At 37.3% G+C, this 7,089-nt stretch overlaps 1 protein-coding gene across 2 annotated transcripts in view; it reads left to right on the forward strand.

Annotated features, from left to right (window-relative positions):
* The window catches only part of FNBP1L (formin binding protein 1 like), a 121,240-nt gene that overhangs the window by 63,664 nt on the left and 50,487 nt on the right, over positions 1 to 7,089 (forward strand). The gene's annotated exons all lie outside the window — the stretch shown is intronic.

The raw sequence follows: 7,089 nt of genomic DNA on the forward strand, positions 1-7,089 counted from the left end.
TCCCTGGGATAAATCCCACTTGATCATGGTGTATGATACTTTTAATGTCTTGTTGAATTTGGTTTGATAATATATTTTTAAGGATTTTTGCATCTGTGTTCATCTGTGATATTGACCTCTAATATTCTTCTTCTGTGATATTTTTGTCTGGGGGTTTGGTATCGGGGTGATGGTGGCCTCATGGAATGAGTTTAGAAGTGTTCCTTCTCTGTAGTTTTTTGAACAGTTTGAGAAGGATAGGTGTTAAGTCTTCTCTAAATGTTTGGTAGAATTTGTCTGTGACATCGTCTGGTCCTGGAGTTTCTTTGCTGGGAGTTTTTTGTTTACTGATTCAATTTCATTATTGGTAATTGGTCTGTTGATAGTTCTATTTCTTCCTGGTTCAGTCTTGGGAGATTGTACGTACCTAGAAATCTGTTCATCATTTCTGATTTTGTTGATTTGGGTCCCCTCTCTCTCTCTTTTTTTTCTTCATAGGTCTGGTTAGTGGCTTATTTTTCATTTTAAAGAATCAGCTCTTAGTTTTGTTGATTTTTTTTTTTTAAGTCTGTTTTATTTATTTCTGTTCTGGTCTTCATGATTTCTTTCTTTCTACTAACTTTGGGTTGTATTTGTTCTTATTTTTCTAGTTCCTTTAGGTGTAAGGTTAGGTTATTTATTTGAGATTTTTCTTGTTTCCTGAGGTTGGCTTGTATTGCTATAAACTTCCCTCTTAGAACTGCTTTTGCTGCATCCTGTAGGTTTTGGATCGTTGTGTTTTCATTTTCATTTTTCTACAGGTATTTTTTTATTTCTTTTTTTTATTTCTTCAGTGATCCATTGGTTGTTCAGTAGCATATTGTTTAGCCTCCACGTGTTTGTGATTTTTGCAGTGTTTTTCTTATAGTTGATGTCTAGTCTCATAGTGTTGTAGGTGGAAAAGAGTTTTGATAAGATTTTAATCTTCTTAAATTTATTGAGTTGTCCTGAAGCCTAGCATGTGATCTATTCTGGAGAATGTTCCATGTGCACTTGAAAAGAATGTGTATTCTGCTACTTTCAGATGGAATGTTCTCTATATATCAATTAAATCCATCTGGTCTAATGTATCATTTAAGTCCAGTGTTTCCTTATTGACTTTCTGTCTCAGTGTTTGTCCTTTGATGTAATTGGGGTGTCAAAGTCCCCTACTATTATTGTGTTACTGTCAATTTCTCCCTTTATGTCTGTTAATATTTACTTTATGTACTTAGATGCTCTTATGTTGGGTGCGTATATATTTACAATTGTTATGTCTTCTTGGATTGATCCCTTGGTCATTAAGTAATATCCTTGTCTTTTGTTATAGTCTCTGTTTTAATGTCTGTTTTGTCTGATGTAATATTGCTTCTCTGGTTTTGTTTTGATTTCCATTTACATGCAGTACCTTTTTCCATCGTCTCACTTTTGATCTGTGTGTGTGTTTAGATCTGAAGTGAGTCTCTTGTTGGCAGCATGTATATGGGTCTTGTTTTTGTATCCATTCAGCCACTCTGAGTCTTTTAATTGGAGCAGTTAGTCCATTTATATTTAAAGTAATTATTATTTTTTTAACATCTTTATTGGAGTATAATTGCTTTACAATGGTGTGTTAGTTTCTGCTTTATAAACAAAGTGAATCAGTTATACGTATGCATATGTTCCCATATCTCTTCCCTCTTTTGTCTCCCTCCCTCCCACCCTCCGTATTCCACCCCTCTAGGTGGTCACAAAGCACCAAGCTGATCTCCCTGTGCTATGTGGCTGCTTCCCACTAGCTATCTATTTTACGTTTGGTAGTATATATATGTCCATGCCACTCTCTCACTAAAGTAATTATTGATAGGTATGTACTTACTGCCATTTTGTTGGTTGTTTTTGTAGTTCTTTCTTTGTTCCTTTCTTCTTCTTTTGCTCTATTCCCTTCTGATTTGAAGACTGTCTTTAATATTATATTTGGATTCCTTTTTCTTTTTTGTGTGTGTATCGTAGATTTTTGGTTTATGGTTACTGTGAGGTTTACATGTAGAAATCTGTGTGTGTATATATATGTATATGATTATTTTACGTTGCTGATCTCTTAGGTTTGAATGCATTTTAACAACTCTGCATTTTTACTCCCCCTATCCCCACAACGTTTACTGTTTTGACATTGTATATTACATCTTTTTGTTTTGTGTATTCCTTAATTACTTATTGTGGATATAGATGATTTTACTTCTTTGTCTTTTAACCTTCTTATTAGCTTTATATGTGGTTGATTTAATACCCTTACTTTATTTATTTATTTATTTGTACTCTTACTTTATATTTGCCTTTGCCAATGATATTTTTCCTCTCATAATTTTTATATTTCTTGTTGTGACCTTTTCTTTTTCACTTAGAGAAATCCCATTCACATTTCTTGTAAAGCTGGTTTGGTGGTGCTAAACTCCTTTAGCTTTTGCTTATCTGTAAAACTTTTGATTTCCCAACAAATTTGAATGAAAGTCTTGCTGGGTAGAGTATTCTTGGTTGTAGGTTTTTTCCTTTCATCACTTTAAGTATATTGTACCACTTCTTTCTGGCCTGCAGAGCGTTTCCTGAAAAGTCAGCTGATTGCCTCATGGGAGTTCCCTTGTACATAACTTGTTGCTTTTTCCTTTCTGCTTTTAATATTCTCTCTTTATCTTTATGTTTTGCTGTTTTAATTATAGTGTGTCTTGGAGTGGTCCTCTTTGGGTTAATCCTCTTGTGCTTCCTGGACCTGGATGTCTGTTTCCTTTCCCAGGTTAGGGATGTTTTTAGCTATTGTGTCTTCAGATGTGTTCTCTGCCACTTTCTCGCTTTTGTTTCTCCTTCTGGGACTCCTTTAATGCAAATGTTAGTGTGTTTGATGTTGTTCCAGAGGTCTTTTAAATTGTCCTCATTTGTTTTTATTCTTTTTTTTGTTTGTTTTTCTCTTCAGCTTCAGTGATTTCTACTGCTCTGTCCTCTAGCTCGCTGATCCATTCCTCTGTATCATCTAATCTACTGTTGTTTCCTTGTAGTATATTTTTTAGTTAGTGAATTCTTTATCTCTGATTCTTCTTTATATTTTTTAAGTCTTTGTTAGAACTTCTAACTTCTCATTCTCTTTGTCCATTATTATTCCAGCTTCTTTGAACATCATTGTGATAGTTACCTTGAACTCTATTAGCTAGATTGTGTATTTCAACTTCAGTTAGTTCTTTTTCTGGGGTTTTATCTCATTCTTTCATTTAGAACATACTCCTCTCTTGCCTCATTTTGCCTAACTTACTGTTTTTATTTCTATGTGTTTGGTAAGTTGCTTACACTTCCTGGCCTTGGAGAAGTGGCCTTTTGTAGGATACATTCAATGCATCCCAGCAGCACACTTTCCTCTGGTCACCAGAGCTGTATGCTCCAGTGGTAGCCACTATATGGGCTGTGTGGGTCCCTCTGTTTTGGTGGGCTGACAACTGTGGGTGGTCTGGTAGGCATAGTTTGCCTTTGGTCTGGTTGGTTGCCAGGCCCTGCTTTGTGCAGAGACTGCTGACCACTGGTGGGTAGAGCTGGATAATCAGGCTTCTGGCTGCAGAGCCCTGGGTGGTCGGTCCCTGGGCTAGTGCTGGCCCACTGGTGGGTGGAGCTAGCTTCTCACGTGGGTGGTTGCAGGGCTGGGGTTCCGGATCTATTGTCTGCCTGCTGGTGTGTGGGGACTGTTCCTGACATGGCTGGCTGCAGGATCTGGAGTGTTGCAAAGTTGGTGCTGGCCTGCTTGTGTTTGGGGCTGGGTCCAGGGTTTCTCGGGGCTGGTGTCAGCCTGCTGTTAGATGGGACTGTATCCCTGCCTGGCTGGCTGCTTGGTGTGAAGCATCCCAGTACTGGTGCTGAGAGGGTGTTGGGCAGGGTTGGGTCCCTGCTAATAAGCTAGAGGGAGGATTCAAAATGGCACTTGCCAGCACCAATGTCTTCATGGTAGAACGAGCTCCGCTAAATTGCTGCTGCCATTGTCTATGTCCCTAGGGTGAGCTCCAGTTGCCTCCTACCCCTCTAGGAGTCTCTCCAACATTAACAGTAGGTTCTGACCTGGGCTCCTTTCAAATTACTGCTTCTGCCTTGGGTCCCGGAATGTGTGAGATTTTGTGTGCATCCTTTAAGAGTGGATGTTTCCCTATTTCCCTCAGCTCTTTGGCTCTCTGAAAGTAAGCCCCACTGGCCTTCAAAGCCAAACGTTCTGGATGCTTGTCTTTCTGGTGCAGGACACCTGGGCTGGGGATCCCAATGTGGGGCTCCTTGGCCAGAACTTCTGCAGTTGTAATTATCCTCCTGTATATCCAAGTGGGTCCACTTGGGGCTGTGGGTCTTGACTGTAATGCATCTCTGCTCCTCCTACCTGTCTTATTATGGCTCCTTCTGTATATCTTTAGTGGTAGATCTTTTCTGCTAGTCTTTTGGTCTTTCTCATCAATAGTTGCTCTGTAAATAGTTGTGATTTTGGTGTGCCCTTGGGAGGAGGTGAGCTCAGGGCCTTCCTACTCTGGCACCTTGGCCACCCTGACCTCTGCTCTTTTTTAAAAGTGATGCTTAAAATCATGTGATAACCAATGAAGACTGTACTAAATTTCATTGAATTTATTGACATATTTTTCATTGTAGTAAAATATAGGTAACATTACGTTTACTGTTTCAAGTGTACAGTTCGTTGGCTTTAAGTATATTCCCAGTGTTGTGCAGTCATCACCACCATCTGTCTCCAGAACTTTTTTCATCTTCCCAAATGGAAACTACCCATTAAACAGTAACTCCCCATTCTTCCCTACCCTTAACCCCTGGGAACCAACCACCTTCTACTTTCTGTCTATATGCATTTGACTGCTTTAGGTACTTCACATAAATGAGGTCATTCAGTAGTTGTCCTTTTGTGTCTAGATTATTTCACTTAGCATAATATCTTCAAGATTCATCCGTTTTGTAGCATGTGTCAGAATATCCTTTTAAGGCTGAGTAATATTCCATTGTATGTATACACTACAGTTTGTTTATCCATTCATCTGTTAATGGACATGTGGTTTCCAACTTTTGGTTATTATGAATAATGCTGCAGTGAACCTGACTGACTGGAATCCTCTTGAAATTTCAAACTTAATGGCAAAAGACAGCATGCTGGGAATTCCCTGGTGTCCAGTGTTTAGGACTCTGCACTTTCACTCCCAGGGCCCAGGTTCAGTGCCTGGTCGGGGAACTAAGATCCCACAACATCGTGGTGTGGAAAAAAAAAAAAAGCATGCTATTAGAAATGTCCTTACTTTTCCTTTTGTGGTAAAAGTGGTGATATGTGTAAAACAACATGGTGACTAACTAATGATCTCAACAAATACTGTTTGTTGAGTAAAGCAATATATTTTAGGAAAAATTATATGCTGAAAATTTGCTATACAGTTTATTATAGTACACATATTTCTAATATCTCAGCTTACAATGTTTGCTAGATTCTGGTTTGATAGTGAATTATATTTTGAAGTACTGTTTTTGTGAACCACTAAAGGAAAGATGTGTTGAAGATTTATTCTCAACAGGAAGTGACTTGAACAGTGTTTCATGAAAAAACCATGTAATAACCACTGATAAAGCAGTGCATTAATAATTTCCTTTAAAAAGGAAATTGAGATATGGTTGCAATTTATTCACTTCACCATTTATAGGTAAGCAAAGGAAATTAAAGAGAGAAGTCCACAGAATATTACAGCATATTTTTATTATGGTTAATTTTATAAAAACAATACCTTTGAAATATAGTAGACTTTTTACAGTATTTCCAAATGAAATGGGGAGGGACTATTGAAAAACTTTGTTTCACACAGGTTTGCTGTTCATCTCCTGTTGTTTCTAATGTGTTGATGTTTAATAAGTGGCTGTTAGTAATATGCTTTCCTAGCAGGTACTTTTGAGAAAATGTAATCTGGTTTTTCAAGATAAAAGGGAAACTTTAATAGTGAATGTATAGTTGCTTTTCCAAAGAAACTTGAGCTACAGAAAAAGAATTTTGATGATGAATGTTTGGAAATGCATCTATCATTGTAGAATTTTGTTGCTGAAAATGATGTTTGTCACCTGCAACTACTGTATCTGCACACTTAAAACATTAAAAGAAATTTATTGCTTGTTTTAAAGTCAGTGTGAACCAAGGATGTGTGTGGCGGGGGGGGGGGGGAGGGGGGGGAGACAGAGAGAGAGATTGATTTATAAGTAATTGGGTCACATGATTTTGGAGGCTTGACAAGTCCAAACTCTGCAAGGTAGGCCCAGGGAAGAGTTGCAGTTCTAGCCCAAAGGCAGTCTGTTGGCAGCCTACTGGCAGCATTTTTCTTGAAGGGGGTAGGTCAGTTTTTGTTCTAGTAAGTCGTTTAACTGATTGAATGAGGCCCACCCACATTATGAAGGGTAATATGCTTTACATATTCCAAATTAAGCAATTTAAATATTATCTCATCCAAAAACACCTTCACAGAAACATCCGATAATATTTGACCAAATATCTGGGCAGTGTGGCCCAGCCAAATTGACACATAAAATCATATTACAATTTTTTCACTTTTGGGGGATTCTTTTTGTATAACTTCAATAAAGATTGTAAGCAAAAAAAAAAAAAATCATATTACAGTCAGTTTCAGCAGAGTTTAAAACTCCACTGAAATTATTGTTAAAATATAAAGATGCAGTGTTTTCTGATTAAGCCAAATTTTTGCATAAAAAGGAATTGGAAGGTATAGTCAACAGTGGACTTTTTCCATTTAGACCTTTTTATCTTTATATCTTTGTGAAGTGTCATTTGTTTCCCCAGCTGTGACAACCACTAAATCTAAATGTTCCAGTTTAGAACCAAGGCTTTCAGATTGCTTTGCCATTAAGTATTAAACCAAGATTTTAGAAGTAATGAAGCTTGCTGAATTCATTGCTCTCACTAAAATTGTTGTTAATATTTTAAAAAGTTATGGCCCCAGGGCTTTTGTTTGTTTGTTAAATAAGTTTTAAAAAGCTATTTAAAATAATGTTTCATTTTCATTTTCATTTCTTTTTAAAATTTCTATTTTTGTGGATTTCATAATA

This window comes from Balaenoptera acutorostrata, chromosome 1 (genome assembly GCF_949987535.1).
Source record: "Balaenoptera acutorostrata chromosome 1, mBalAcu1.1, whole genome shotgun sequence".
Classification (NCBI taxonomy): domain Eukaryota; kingdom Metazoa; phylum Chordata; class Mammalia; order Artiodactyla; family Balaenopteridae; genus Balaenoptera; species Balaenoptera acutorostrata.